This window comes from Babylonia areolata, chromosome 22 (genome assembly GCF_041734735.1).
Source record: "Babylonia areolata isolate BAREFJ2019XMU chromosome 22, ASM4173473v1, whole genome shotgun sequence".
NCBI classification, from domain to species: domain Eukaryota; kingdom Metazoa; phylum Mollusca; class Gastropoda; order Neogastropoda; family Buccinidae; genus Babylonia; species Babylonia areolata.
The window spans coordinates 3,921,165-3,936,164 of NC_134897.1; the positions used below are offsets into that span (position 1 = coordinate 3,921,165).

Below are 15,000 nucleotides of genomic sequence, written 5' to 3' on the forward strand. Positions count from 1 at the left end.
CAGAAAGAAGCACCATCATTAAAGTTGGCCAATCATTGTCGTCTTCAAGATCTTTCTCTATGTTTCTGTCTCTTCTGCTCTTGACTCCCCCCCCCCTCCTCCTCCCGTCCCTTTGTGCGTGCGTGTGTGTGTGTGTGTGTGTGTGTGTGTGTGTGTGTGTCTGTGTGTGTGTGTGTGTCTGTGTCTGTATGTCAATGTGTATATACGTGAACGCATGTGTTTAATGTACTTCCAAAACGAGTATGCGACTGCATATGTTCACGTTTGTGCTAGTGAAGATGTTCATGCGCGAGTCATTAATGCCTTCATAGTTTCCCTACGATTCCCTCCTAAGGAAACAACGCACAGGACAAGCACAGACCTGAACACTTCAGACCTGCCCCCCCACCTCCTCCCTCCCACCCCTAACCCCCACTTCTCCTTCCCTCCTCTCTACCGACCTGGTCAGTCAGCTTGGAAAAAAAAGAAGGAAAACGCTCAGAACACAAGAGTAGTCAAACCTCATAAAGATAATTTTCTGCAATTTGCAAAATTTACGCTGTCTGTCTGTCTGTCTGTCTGTCTGTCTGTCTCTCTCTCTCTCTCTCTCTCTCTCTCCTTTCTCACTTCCCCTCCAAAAGCCTTCCCTCCCGAACACACAGTTTGACAACTCACCCATTCCTCCAACCCCCAGAGATCACTTTCATAAAGGCAGAGGGATCAGCATGATGGAAACGGTTGTCAAAAGCCCTGAAGTGCTAAGGAACGTCTGGCTAAAATCTATATCTTCAGGTCAATACAACACTATATACTTTCTGTTTTGACCTTTTTTCCTTTCACCACATTCTCACCATAAAATGTTCATCAGTTAGTTGCCAGCAAATGCCAGGGAACTCGATTTTGCATGATATTGAACAAAGGATACACACAGACACACACGGGGAGAGAGAGGGGGTGGGTGGGGGTTGAAGAAAAGACAAAAGCGGAGAGTCAATGTGCTGTGAACGTTTTGATGATTATATGTAAAAACATGCATCAAAGGGAAGAAGTAGCGCAACAGAAATAAACTGACCAAGCAAAACAATGTTGAAAACTCTTTCCAAAACTAAAAAGATTGAATAAACAGTCACTTTCATTTCGGTAGAGATGGGATATTATAATATGTTTAATCAAAATACAAACACGCATCTGACTTTATCAAGCTGCAGTTTTTTCAAGTTTCAGCTAGCTGATTAATACTAGCTAACTAATGAAACAAGAAGACAGAAACAGAGAAAGAATCGGATATAACGTGTGCACTCACAAGCACGGGCACACTGCAGCACACGTACACGATCACGTACACCTCCGTGCATACTGGGTGCAGCTGTTCCCTGCACAATGGGAGTCCTCCACTGAAGAGATCATCAACTGGGGACGATGGTGTCGATTCAGCAGCTTGGTGATGGAGAGGTCGGGTGGGGGTTGTTGCGGGGTGGGGGGATGGGGGGTAGGAATGAGAACCCGGGGACTGTGGCTGTGATCCTATCATCAGTCTCGTGGTGACTCGACCGGGGAGTCGTTTGCAATACGGATCTTTATGAGGTCATAATATTATGAGGTCGAAACTTTTTGATGGTATTGTGGTGTGAGGGCACGTCGGAACACCCTGTAGAGAGACAGGGCACTTTCTTGTCTACCCTCTGGAAGCGTTCAGTGTAACGTGGTAACAGGGCTACTTTCTTGTCTACCCTCTGGAAGCGTTCAGTGTAACGTGGTAACAGGGCTACTTTCTTGTCTACCCTCTGGAAGCGTTCAGTGTAACGTGGTAACAGGGCTACTTTCTTGTCTACCCTCTGGAAGCGTTCAGTGTAACGTGGTAACAGGGCTACTTTCTTGTCTACCCTCTGGAAGCGTTCAGTGTAACGTGGTAACAGGGCTACTTTCTTGTCTACCCTCTGGAAGCGTTCAGTGTAACGTGGTAACAGGGCTACTTTCTTGTCTACCCTCTGGAAGCGTTCAGTGTAACGTGGTAACAGGGCTACTTTCTTGTCTACCCTCTGGAAGCGTTCAGTGTAACGTGGTAACAGGGCTACTTTCTTGTCTACCCTCTGGAAGCGTTCAGTGTAACGTGGTAACAGGGCTACTTTCTTGTCTACCCTCTGGAAGCGTTCAGTGTAACGTGGTAAAGTGTGACAAATACGGGTTCCTGTTTGATAATGCCTTCAGTCAGCTGGCGTTTACTGGCTGAGATCAGAACTAATGTTTTAATCAAACTGTAATATATATTGCTGAAAGAGAGAGATGTACATACATATAATGATTGATAGATAGAGAGAGAGACAGACAGACAGACAGACAAAGGGAGAGAGGGGGGGTACGGAGCACAGAGAAGGACTGATGGAGTGAGGAGGAGACAAAACAGACTAACAACTATCAAAACACAGAGAGCCAGAGAGTATGCAAAAAGAGAACAGCTGACTCACCCCCCAACACACACACACACACACACACACACACACACACACACACACACCACACCTACTCACTGAAGGCTGAGAGAAGCGGGAGTCAACACCAAATGTCGTCCAGAATCCCTCACTCCACAGTCTGCACACAGGGAAGAAATCACTGTAAATTTCTGTGTGTACTTCGCTAACATCCAATGTTAACTGCGTGACATTTTCATTTTGCATGGCTGTCAACACTTTGGGTAATAAAAACATGTTTATGGTTTGATCATCCTACGTTTCCACAACATTTAGTCTCCTAAATGAAAATGTTTAGAAATCCAGGGTTTTCCCATTCCAAAAGACGGACGTATATGTGGTCTTATAAGCCACAACACACACACACACACACACACACACACACACACACACACACACACACACACACACACATACAAAGAGAGAGAGAGAGAGAGAGAGAGAGAGACTCATACACATCCAAAATATATATCTTCCCACAATGTAGAGAAAGCCGGCTAAGCCGATTTGTCATATATATGATTCATCAGAATATAGTAAGTAATATACAATAATAATAATGATAATAATAATAATAATAGTAATAACAATAACAACAATAATAATAGTAATGGACATTTATGTAGCGCACGTTTCTCCATTAATACTGCTCAAAGATCTTTACATTTCGTTCCCCACTCCCCTCCTTCCCTATCAATAATCCACACGCCTCCCAACCCCCTAACCCCTCCCCACACACGGAAGCACGTGCCAGAAAGCACTCAGGAAAGTGAACATTGGAAAGCACCCACTCACCCATGACACCCTCCAGAAAACGCATCTCAGCAACACGCACTCAGGCACGTACATACACAGAATACACGGTTACTTGTTGCACCCCGCCACAAACACATGGCAACTGGCTTCTCTACAATAAAGCATGCGTTTAAAACTGGATCATACCAAGACCAGCACTATAAGAAAACAATGTACTATAGTTTCATGTCAGTCCACGATTCTTGAGGAAAGGTTCTCTATCTTCTTCCCACGGACTTCACACATATATGGTATGAAGTCTTCATAGACAGATTAGAGGCCCTTGATGGTTAATGAATTCTAGTGTGAAGGTCCTGTAGAACTGTAACTAAAACCTAATTTCGAACGAATCTGACCACAGACATTCCGAGAAAAAAAAAGCTTTTAGTTCAGCTCCGCAGTCGACGTGAAAGCTTTTTACGATTTCGAAAGGCTCAAGGCCGGAAATGGTTTGTCTGGTAGTGCTTCTACTACCCGCCACAGTGCCTGAGGCCCCACAGAGAGCGTTTGTTACTGGCTGAGTCTGAACGCTTTCTTTTAGTAAAATATTGACACTGCGGTTTTCTTTCATTCTCAGCAGAGAGAATCATCGGGCGTAGAAAAAGCTATTCCCAGACCACGAACCAACCAGCTACAGTGTTTCCTGTCCAATTTGACTCAATCCACAGTCCTCTGGAAAAGACAGGGCGACGCACAAACAGGCGATTGAATCAAATGGACCACTTCCATCCCCGTCTGAAGAAGCTTTGGGAAAAGGGAAGTGTTGGTGTGAGGAGGCTTAAGTTTCAGTTTCAGTTTCAGTTTCAGTAGCTCAAGGAGGCGTCATTGCGTTCGGACAAATCCATATACGCTACACCTCTCTGGAATTGTGAAGATCACCACCGTCAGTTTCACCTCTCTTCTCTGCATGATGTTTCCAGTGGTATATCGACAGTGTGTCTTTGAACATGAACATGGTTTCAGTCACCAATGTTTATGATTTGAATTTCTGAAGCATTGAAAGTTTTATTCTTTGCTATTTGTGATGTATGCAAACGTTAATTGTAATAGCGTTTGCATGTTATTAAAGGAACAGAATAAAATGCTTTGAATTATGTCATGTAACTAAATCTAAATCATATTTTCACTAAAATATAATAATATCCGAAAACGCCTTAAAAGACACCAATGCCGACATATTTGGTCACATAAAGATAAGTTTGAAATCTTCTTAATTCACTCTTTAGAAAAAAAAGAATTTCGGAGTTTGATCAATAAATCAATATTGGCAATTGAGCCAGGAGCTGCTTTAAACTCAAGCCGTATTTTTTGTAGTTTTTCTTTTCCTGACACAAACATGGTCAGCAATCGCGATGGCAGAAATGTACCATCGTACCACACTTGTACAAACACAAGTCAAAACAAAAATATACTAACAACATGCGTCAGAGACACAAAGAGGTGTCATCATTCCGATTCATTCTCTAAAAGCAAAACATATCATAATCTATATGAACAAAACAGAAAGACATACAGACAGAACTAAGAACTCAAAAACATTCAGTGTTACATGGGATGTTACAGGTCACAACAACAACAAAATAAAAATGATGAAAACGACAGCAACACACAATTACTGAAATTCTATCGTTAAAGAAACTATATATCGACCTTCCATTTTGTTTCTGAAAAATCACAATACACACACAGAGAGAGAGAGAGAGAGAGAGAGAGAGAGAGAGAGAGAGTGGAGGGAAAGACAGATTGAAGAATGAGACATACAGACAGCGACAGCAACCGAGAAAGAGAAAAAGAGAGAATAAGAAGGTAGAAGCAACCTCGAACCATTCATCATTTGTATATGCATATGTTTTCCATGAATACATGTATTCTATGTGATATAAAAAATATTACGGTATTATCTACCTCGCGTATCACATACATCCCTTATTCCTAAAATACTTTCGGATATTCAATAAATCAATCTACAGATTGAAAAATGCACAGCACATTTCCGACATATTCTTGAAATCATTAATATGAAAACATATCGGGGATATTGAAATATTAATCAAAATACTGATTCAAAAATATGATCACGTTTGGCAAAGCTAGGCGTGCAGAGCTATATGCCAGCAATTTAGCATCATGTCTGTCAGGTTGTGGCTTTTCTTCTGGAAATTATCATTCATCGACGTAGGACTAAAGACGCATTCATGATTTATTTCCATCACCTGCAACGGAAGAATGGCTAATGAGAATACCATGTCAGTTGGTGTTTTCTTTTCTCGGATTTTCTCTCTGTCTGTCTGTCTGTCTGTCTGTCTCTCTCTCTCTCTCTCTCTCTCTGTCTTTCTCTCTCTCTCTGTCTGTCTCTCTCTCTTCTCCCGCTCAATGTCCTTTTCTCTCCCCGACCTCTGAAAATGACATAACTTCATTAATTAATTATATTTGGAAATAAAAAAGACGGAATGTCGAAAACGGAGGATGGGCAGAGGGTATGCACGTGCGCGCACGCACGCACGCGCGCGCGCACACACACACACACACACACACACACACACACACACCGCGCGCGCGTGTGTGTATTTGTGTGTATGTGTAAACATGCTCGCGCGCACGCCTGAAAGAGAGAAAGACACAAGGGTACTGAAAAAGGCAACAAACTGAAATGCAACAAAGTAAGTATAACGAGCAAATACTGACAACTGGCGCAATCTGGTATACATTCAGGTACAAAAGCAAGCATTAGTGAATAGTTTACATCACAGACACCGAAAATACATTTGGAATGTCAGATGCTATAGAAAATTCACAACATCAGGATGTATCCTGAATTAACGCTGATATGAAAGACATATAATCGCACTGAGCAGGCCATGGTGGCTTTGTGGTTATGCGTTTACCTACTGACTGTTCAGGGCTTTGCCAATTTCTGCGTAACATGTAAGTCTTCCTCTCGTTATCAATGTTGATGAAAAGCATTCAGATAAGTTTTTGCACTTCAAATGATCAATCAATCAACAGATCAATGGACGAAAGGGCCAATGTTAGAAGGATATTACAGCTGATATGGCAATAATCATGTACCGATGTGTGATTCTAGTAAATAAAATGCACGTATTGGCCATGGTCCCTCACAAAATGACAGAGACAGAGGTCGAGCACAATATCGAAATCTGATTAGAAAACCTAAAGGACAAAAATAAACTAAAATCTGTAAACAGCTAACCTGCCCTCAGATGTCTTCCTCACAGCTATTCCAAACTGCACAACCACACTCAGAACGAGCATCACGTGCAGAACATCTACAGACAATAATGCTTTCTTTTGCTCATAAAATGGCCATCCTTTGATGGCAGAAAATCGGCAAACTTGGCGTTTCCTCTGAAGTAGATTATCAGACAAACAGGTCTGTGCGGGAGTTGGTGAGTTATTTCTTTTCTTTTTTTTATTGCACTCTATGCAAAACAATTTTGTGGATTGCCACAGAGTAAAAATAGGAGGAACTGGGTTTTGCATAGATTTGATGGTTTCGTAAGAGAGACACAGTACAAAAATATATTGGGAAAATCGAGTTGAAACACGTGATCCATACCAATTCACAGTGCCTCAAATCAATCTCCCTCTCTCTCTCTCTCTCCCTCTCTCTCTCCAATAACATTACATGCAACTGTTCAGTGGGTTTGGACGGGATGTATAACTTGAGAACACCTTATTTGGAGCACATACAGAAAACCGAAAACTCATAGGTATGGAAAACATGAATTGTCAAACAAAATAGAAACAAAACAAATGTTATCCAATACTATTTTCTTATTCACTTTCCAGGAAGGAGAGAAGTAAATACACACACGCAGCATACATGCATGGGTCACCTAGACCGTGGGTGTGGGTGTGGGGGGGATGGCAGTGAAGAATATTGAGAAAATACTTGTCACAGGAAATTCAACACACGACACGACGGACACCTGTGGAATCTGGCTGGCGTTCATGACAATAACTTGAAACACCGATACAGCAAATATGTCACAGCCAAACCTAAAATTACAATAAGTTCAAAATGAAGCTATGAGGCTGATCCTTGGAACAAGAAAAGACACGCCCACGTGCTTGACGCAGTCAAAGAACCAAAAGGCAGCCGTCTAGGACGAGGAAGATCATGGATGGGGCAAGCAGAAGACACAATCCAGCTAGTATGCCGACTACAAGACCTGAAAGAAACAAAAGAATGGGAGAAAAACCCCGAAAACCTCAACTATCTATTCAACACAGCCATTTCACCCACTCTAGGAGGACATTGTAGGGAATCGCCAGAGGGCAAAACTGATGCGAAAGTGAATCTACTCATAGAAGAAAACAGTAAAGAAGAGGACATCATCATATACACAGATGGTTCAGTCACTAAAGACCAATCCAGCTGGGGATTCACTGCGAAACAAAATGGAAAAACAATTAGGGAAGAGAATGCTGCCTACAAAGTCACAACTAGCCTAACGATGCAAGTTGAAGCTGTGACACATGCCCTCCAGTGGCTATCGTCTATCCATATGCCCGGAAACCAACATGCCATGATTTTAACAGACTCAATGAACCTCATACAGAAAATTGAAAATGGAATGGGAAGCACAGAGTGGCATAAGGCAATGCGCAACTTTCAGATAAAAAAACTCACATGGTCATACTGCCCGGGACATGCAGGTGTTAAGGGAAATGAGCAAGCTGACAGACTTGCTGGTAACGTAAGAACAACGAGCGGCTTACATCTAGGAAAATCGGAAATCTTCAGAAAAGTCAAAGAATATCAAAAAGAACAGGTACAAGCCATCACACCATCGATCGCCTCAAAGAAATAAAGGCAGAGAGGGGGAGCGGCCGTAAGTCTAGCATGAAAGGTAGAGCACGATGCTTTGCAAATCAAACAAATATCGGCATCATTTCCAAACCAACATTGCGCAAATTTCTTCAAAACGGAACAGAGTCTCTTTGGGCTTTTCCAAATACAATAGACTGAGCAACACACTAGACGCCACGTTCTTGGCATCAGAGATCTTTTCCTATCCCTCTTGCGGCCAATCAGTGGCAGCCTCTGTGCGTGTGTGTATCAGTGTGTATGTGTGGGTCTGTGTATTTGGGGTGTAAGTGTACACAAATGTCAGGAGAGTTCTGTGCACGTGCGTATGTGTGTGTGTGTGGGGGGGGGGGGGGGGGGAGGGGGGAGAAGATGAGGTATGTGTGTGTATGCATGCCTACACTGTGGGAGCAACGGAATATTGGAACGTGCGGGTGTGCATATATATATTTCTATATATGTGTGGGGGGTTTGGGGTGGGGGATATGGGTGTATGTGTGCCTCTTTGTGTGTGTGTGTGTGTGTGTGTGTGTGTGTGTGTGTGTGTGTGTGTGTGTGTCGTGGAAGCTGCGATACGTAGCCTAGAAATGAGTGTGTGGAGGAGGGGGGTAGAGGGGGTGCAGGGTAATATGTGTGTGTGTGTGTGTGTGTGTGTGTGTGTGTGTGTGTTGGGGCTCATGTACTTTTATGTGTATTTGACTGTGCTTTCATATCTGTGAAACTGCATGCTTGGTGCATATCTGTTATGCGTATGTGTGTGTATGTGTAAATGTGTGTCTGCATGTTTTACATTTATTTGCTTATTTATCATCATTGTTGTCTTATTTATTTATTTATTTTTAATTTTCTTTTTTTTTCTTTTTTTTTAATCTATTGGTATGCTTATAGTTGACTTCATCAAGTTTTTGAGCATTATACATATTATTATTATTAGTAGTAGTAGTTTTATGGGTTTTTTTTTCTTTTTTCTTTTCTTTTTTTTCAAGGCCTGACTAAGCTCGTTGGGTTACGCTGCTGGTCAGGCATCTGCTTGGCAGATGTGGTGTAGCGTATGTGGATTTGTCCAAACGCAGTGACGCCTCCTTGAGCTACTGAAACTGAAACTGAAACTGAAACAGCCAAACCAGAACATGAGGGGGATACCTTAACACAACAGCACTTCAACAACACCGAGGCTCCCTCATCACGGAACTAACCTTTAACCTTGTGAGGACCAGAATCAGCCACCAAACAGGTAACCCCGCTCCCCCAGGACGCAGCCCGTGTGGCGAGGCCAAGTGCAAGACCTGTGCCCACATCGATGCCTCCACAGCCTTTGCGGGGCCCCAAGGCCAGTTCATCCCTCGGTCCAATTACACTTGCAAGTCAACGGACATTGTGCATATTTTGACCTGCACTCTGTGCCACAAGCTCTATGTGGGTGAGACCTACCGGACATTAAATGAGCGTTTCTCAGAGCACCTTCGCTCAATGCGGCTGACCTACAGTGACCCCATAGGTCAACACTTCAACAGCCCATTGCACAACTACACGCATGCAAAGGTGGCAGCTGTATGGCAGAACCCAAGCGACAGAGCATACCAAGCACATGGAGTCCCACGTGATCAGCCGCCTGGGGACCATCCAGCCTGCAGGCATCAACACCAGAGTGATGGACCGCTAGTGGCCCTGGGCCCTCTTTCTTTTTTCTCTGCTCCTGTCCCCCTGCAATCCACCTTCAGACACACACACACTCTTTCTCTCTCTCCCCCTCTATCTCTCCCACTTTTTCTCTCCTCCCCCTCTCTCTCCCTCTCTCCCTATTTCTCACTCCCTCTCTCCCCCCACCCTTTTCTTTCTCTCCCCTTACACACACACACACACACACACTGACCAACACACACATTCTTACACCTTTTCAACTTTTGGCGAACTGCAACCCTCCTTGCCCCCCCCCTCCACCCTCCAGTGTTTAACCATCCCCCCTTCTTTTCCTTTGTAAATATTGCTCACCTTTTTCTTTTTTGTCCTTTTTTTCTTTTTCTTTTTGATTACTCCTCACAGTTTTTAGTTTTACCTCTGTCTTGGTTTTGTCCTCTATTTTCTTCTCCATTCTCTACTTTTCTCCCCAAGAAGAAGGGCCTCGGGCCCGAAACGTAGGGAAACTCCTTATCATTGGACAAGTTACCACCTACAGGTCAGTCTGACCCATGTTTTCGCCTTTTTAACCTTTACAATATTGATGTTCCTTTCTAAACAACTTTATAAAGGAAATCCCATCCGATACCAAAGCAAACAAAAACCCCAGTTCATTTGCTTCGAGAAGGGCAGTTAATCGCAATGTAGACAGACTATGTAGGATAAACTGGCGAAGTTAGAGGAACATTGAAATTGTCCGACACACTGGATACAAAGCAAAACTGGCGAACTGCATCGCAAATGTATGTTTGACTTGACAAAGCTTGTTGTTTATACCAAGAACCAACGCTCGAACACTCTTGGTAGCAGTTGATAAGATTGAGACTTGAAAAGCAATCGCTTCGCTGGAAAAGCTAATAGGAAATGATAACAGCGTGTGGACCTCCATGGTTTCTAACGTGTTCATGTGCTGGTGACAAAGATGTGTTTCTCCCCCCAGACCTCGTCCATACCTACACATTGATGCAACGTGTTGATCAGGTCTCGGGAGCCCATGAAAGGCTTAAAATCCTTGCTTAAGAGACATGAAGAGAGGAAGAGAAAGAAGAGGGGAAGAAGAGAGATATATAGATAAAGAGACAGACAGCAGAAACAAAGAAAGACAGACAGAGGCAAAGCTGACACACACAGAGAAAGACATACACAGACAGAAAGAAATTCCCTGCCAATTCTGAAACAACAATAGCAAAAGAAAATCTATTTCCGATTAAGCCCGCACCAGACCGCAGCTCCAGAACAACTCCAGGAGCAAAGCGGTCGGCGAAAAAGCTCAGCTGGGAATTTATGCCTGAAGTAATGCTCTCCCTGGGAACCTCCACATAAAATGGTGATTTTGGAACTCAATGGCTCAGCAAACCTGAAGTTATTTTTGTCACCGACTGTGGCACAAGGGCACTTTTTTTTAGTATTCTGTCATTTCGGCGTTTTTTCTGTCCCGCAATGGGAAAAGGACTTGAATTTGCCGAATAATTCAACTTATCTTCTTTCTTCTTGGACGGGTTTAGCTCCACGGCATTCCATGTAGACCATACTTATGAAAAAACAACCTTTGTTGTTTCGACAACCTTAGCTGACACATAGGTTTAAATTCTGAGCTAAGCGTTGTGGCATCTATCTCGCAACGAGTTATTTGAAGTGATCAGAAGGGCAGCAGGTAACGCGAAGATTTAATTTTAATCATGAAGCAACCTTCGTTTACAATGAAATAAGCGGAATTGTGGTGTATATTTGTGATGGTAGCAATGAGAAGATCAGAACACGTGGAATACACACATTCATTACAAACATCGTCCTGTCGCAATTATGTTGCGATTTGATAATAGTTGCAGAACTAAACATTGGGATTCAAATAAAAGTTGTCCGCGACAATCCGTTTTCCGCTTAAAACATAGCACAGTCTGGAGATGTCTCTTCAAAATTACACTGAGCGCTCCATCAACAGTAAACAATGCAATCGAGACAAAAACAAAAACAAATAACACCGTTTCCACAGTGACCCAGACCGAGGCAATGTAGGTCAATGTATGTGAACAGCACGCTTTGTCAAATCAGCCACAATCACATCTACTATGAAGTGTCGGGCATAGTAACAGCTGCTCGAATCTACAAACAGATCACAATTATCCACTTACGGGAGGATGTGACAGCGGGGTAACAAAAAGTGTCGGTGAACACAAAATTACGACACGCGTACGTATATACAGAGAAATGGGGATATAGTTTGGGACACACACACACAGTGAGAGAGAGAGAGAGAGAGAGAGAGAGAGAGAGAGTTCTTGAAGAAAGAATGGGCTATCTTCCAACGATCTCCCTTCAAGAACCAGGTCGGAACTTCACTTCCTTGATCGATTTCAGCTCTTTCAGCTCTCACATCTCCCCAGGTTCAGTTTCATCACAACAACGAGCGATCGATACAAACAAAGAACCACGGACAATCAGACAGACACAAAAAAAGAAAAAAAAGGAAAAAAAAGACAACAGGGAGGGAAGGACAAAATAAAAGGGAAAAAAGAAAGGAAGGAGGACAGAAAGAAAGAAGGAATGGAAGAGGTAAGGGAAAATGAAATGGAAAGAAAGAGAAAAAAACAACAACACAAGTATGACGGGCAGAAGGAAGGAAAGGAAAATAAGGAAGAAATGGAAAGAGGGAGCAGAGGAAGAATGAAAACATAAGGAAGGAGGAAAGAGAGAAAGAAAAAAGATGCAATGAAATAGAGAGGGCAGACAGGAATCAGCAGACAGTGAGGAAGAAAATGAAGGAGATAAAGGGGTGTGGGTGAGTGTGTTGCGGGGGGAGGGGCGGGAGAGATGAGGGGTATGGGTGGCCGCAAGAGGGAAAATGAAGCGAACACAATAAACACTCTGTTTTCAGCATGCCTGATGCTTGTGTTGTTCCACAGCCTGTTGTTGAGCCTGCCAAAGGCGGAGCTGGCCTTGGCGATGCGCAGCGTCACTTCTGCATCAAGGGCTCCGTTGCTGCATAGGGTACTGCTCAGGTAGCAAAACTTCTCGACTGACTTGAACTCTGTGTAATCGATCTTGACTGCAGGTGGGGGGGAGGCACTGGCGTTCTGTGAGCTAGCTGGTTGGTACATGGACTCGGTCTTGCTGAGGCTGATGGTGAGTCCAAAGCGCCTGCAGGAGGTAGAGAACCTGTCCATAATGAACTGCATGTCCTCATGGGTGTGTGCAGCAAGCGCGCAGTCATCAGCGAAGAGGAACTCTCTCAACAGTGCCTCAAACACCCTGGACCTGTCATGGAGTCGCCGCAAGTTGAAAAGTTTGCCATCTGTGCGAAAATGAATGTAGATGCCCCGGTCACAGTCTTGGAAGGTGTCAATCAGAATGGCAGAGAAGAGAATGGAGAACAGTGTGGGTGCCAGGACGCAGCCCTGCTTCACTCCATTTACCACAGGGAAAGGATCCCATATGCCAGTATTTTCCTGTACTCTCGCCTACATGCCATCGTGGAATAACGCAATCAGCTGGATTAGGCTCTCTGGGCAGCTGAACTTTAGGAGGCTCTTCCACAGACCACGGCGGTTCACCGTGTCGAAGGCCTTAGTCAGGTCTACAAAGATCATGTGGAGCTCCTTGTTCTGCTCACGGCACTTCTCTTGCATCTGACGTACGGCAGACGCCATGTCACATGTTCCCCTGCCTGAGCGGAAGCCGCACTGTGCTTCAGGGATGACTGTGTTGGAGACATGGTCAACCAGTCTGTTCAGTATGATGTGGGTGAAGATCTTGCCAGCGATGCAGAGGAGAGAGATTCCAATGTGGTTATCGCACAATGTTTTGTCTCCCTTCCGTTTGTAAATGTGGACAATTGAAGCATCCTTGAAATCCTGGGGGACCTCCCCTCTCTTCCAGATAGACTGGAACAGGGCGGTCAGCTTGTCTGTCACCACCTCGCCTCCATGCTTGTAGATGTCAGCCTGGATTCCATCCGCTCCTGGTGCTTTTCCTGACGTTGTCAGCTTCAGGGCCTTCCGGGTATTGGTGTGAGGGGCAGCTAGCAAGTCACTGACTGGTAGCTGTGGGAGGGCTGCAATTACCTCGTCAGATACGGATTAGTCCCTGTTGAGGAGGGTGTTGAAGTACTCTGCCCAGCGGGCAAAGATGTCTTTCTTGTCTGTCAGGAGGGTGGTCTGGTCCAAGGCTCGGACAAGGGGTTGATCCTGTGACTCTCGGCCCATACACAGCTCGCAGACCATCATGGAAGGTCTTCATGTCGTGAGCATCAGCAGCGGACTGAAGCTCTTCGGACTTTCTCTCCCACCAGGTGTTCATCTCACGCAGGCTCTTCTGTACGAGTTGCTTGGTTTGCAAGAACTGGTTCTGCTTCCTCTGGCAGTCTTTACTGGAAATGTGATCCCAATGCCGTATATGCAGTGTGTTCAGGAGCTTGGAGATTCCAGAATTGTTCTCGTCAAACCAGTCTTTGTGGCTCCTCTGTACAAAGCCGAGTGTGTCAGCTGCTGCTGTGTACACAGCATCTCTAAAGGTGCTCCATACCTCTTCTACATCAGTCGATGCAGGAATTTCTTGGAGAGCTGCTTGGATTTGCTGCTGCAGCACGTCCTTGGTGATAGGGAGGCGGTGGATGTTCAGCTTCCTAGAGGGCTTCTGCCTGGCTGGACGGAGCTTGCGTGCAAGTCTGACGTTCATCTTGCTGCGTATCAGGTGATGGTCCGACCAAAAGACTGCTCCTCTCATGCAGCGTGTAATGGAAACATCACCTCTGTCCCTCTGTCAGACAATCACATAGTCCAGCATGTGCCATTGCTTGGAGCGGGGGTGCATCCATGTGTTCTTGTACTTGTCCACTTGTTGGAAGAGAGTGTTAGTGATGGTCAGTCCATGCTGCGCGTAGAGCGAGATCAGAAGCAGTCCGCTGGAGTTGCACTTGCCAGTGCCATGCTGTCCTAGGACTTTTGGCCACGAGGAGAAGTCCACGCCGACCTGGGCATTGAAAACCCAAACGATGATCAGCCTGTCCTTTCTGTCTACCACTGAAATGGTGCGTTTGAGCTCCTCGTACAAAAGATTCTTTGATGTCATCAGGGTTGGTCATCGTCGGGGCATAGCAGCTGATGACTGTGGTGAAGCGATCCTTGAAAAGCTTCAGACGCAGGGTCATCAGCCTATCGTTTATTCCACATGGAAGGCTGTCAAGCTGTCGTGCAAATTTGGTTTGTATGGCAAAGCCCACGCCTGAGGTTCTTGGGGTGCCGTCTGGCTTCC

At 44.6% G+C, this 15,000-nt stretch overlaps 1 protein-coding gene across 5 annotated transcripts in view; it reads right to left on the bottom strand.

Annotated features, from left to right (window-relative positions):
• LOC143296999 (zwei Ig domain protein zig-8-like) overlaps positions 1–15,000 on the bottom strand; it is a 606,029-nt gene that overhangs the window by 479,212 nt on the left and 111,817 nt on the right. For all 5 annotated transcript variants that reach the window (XM_076609106.1, XM_076609107.1, XM_076609109.1 and 2 more), the window contains exon 3: positions 2,508–2,568. The gene's annotated coding sequence lies outside the window, so the exon portion shown is untranslated. The remainder of the gene's footprint in view (positions 1–2,507; positions 2,569–15,000) is intronic.